Source organism: Mus pahari, chromosome 3 (assembly GCF_900095145.1).
Source record: "Mus pahari chromosome 3, PAHARI_EIJ_v1.1, whole genome shotgun sequence".
Taxonomy (NCBI): domain Eukaryota; kingdom Metazoa; phylum Chordata; class Mammalia; order Rodentia; family Muridae; genus Mus; species Mus pahari.
In genome coordinates this window covers 74,433,643-74,434,826 of record NC_034592.1, presented here as the reverse complement: position 1 = coordinate 74,434,826, position 1,184 = coordinate 74,433,643, and positions in this window count along the sequence as shown.

Genomic DNA, 1,184 nt, shown 5'->3' with positions numbered 1-1,184 from the left:
GGAAGAAGACTAATAGTATGTTATTAACTGGTTTAACAAAATAAATAAAGTGGTTATTTTTATTCTCCTGATAGTAGAAATGAATATACTCAGAGGAATCTGAGAAGGTAACATATTTCAAATTCCCAAGTGCTTCTTGAAATCATTTCCCTTTTGCCTCCTCCAACTCTATGAATCAGATTCACAACCATTGTTCTTTGGAAGATGGTGTTAAGAAAGGTTAATGCTGACTGTTCGGGTGAGTTAATATTTAGAAGGGTCTTTGGAACTAAATTAAGACAAGCTGTAGAGTAGAGATAACTTTGATTTATGTGTTTAGCTCTGCTCTTCAGTAAATTTTTGTGCTGGAGGGCAAGGCTAAACCACTCATTGCTAGATTTTTCCTATTGGTTAAATAGAAACAATAACTGATATTAATGGTAAACTTTTAAGACTGATTTTTACCATTCACCAAATTATCTATATTGTTTATGAAAGCAAGTTGAGTAAGTTTCCTTAGCTCTTGAACTTTTGAAAACATACATTTCTGTGACCACACCAAAAATAAAAAAATAGAGAAGATGAGAAAGGAACGATGGAACACTCAGAAAGGCATTGTAATTTCTTCCTTCTTTATTAAAGGAAACCTATTTATCATGTCTTATGTGGGAGTATTATATTGTTAAAGAAAAATATTAGAGGTGAATACATAGTCATGTTGCCTTGGTGTATTCATTTCCACATTTTCTATGTAAAATCTATGTAGGTNTAAAATTTCATCCCAAATATATGTTGAATAATATAGCACTGAGCTAATGCCTACCAAAAGATTTTGAATTTTGAATTCCTGAAGTCAAGAAAGAAAGTCTTGACAAAAGCTGAGAGAATCTGACTTGATAACATTCAGGAACCAGTTGGAANCTCATGTTCCCAAATTTTAACTCTCTGGTCACCAGAAGTTGGTCATTTGTCTTTCAACACAATAGAAAGCTCAACTAATTCCTTTAGGACTGAGCGGTTACAGTACTATTTCTTAGTCAGACTACCCACTCTAGTATAAAAACATTTGAAGGACTTAGATAAGGAAGGATGGAACCAACAGGTAGAGATTGTCTTTGCAAATGAGAAACAAAGGAGAATAAGTAATTTTTAAATCTAAGAGCAGTATAGTAATAACTCATTAAGAAACATTATTTCTACTAGAA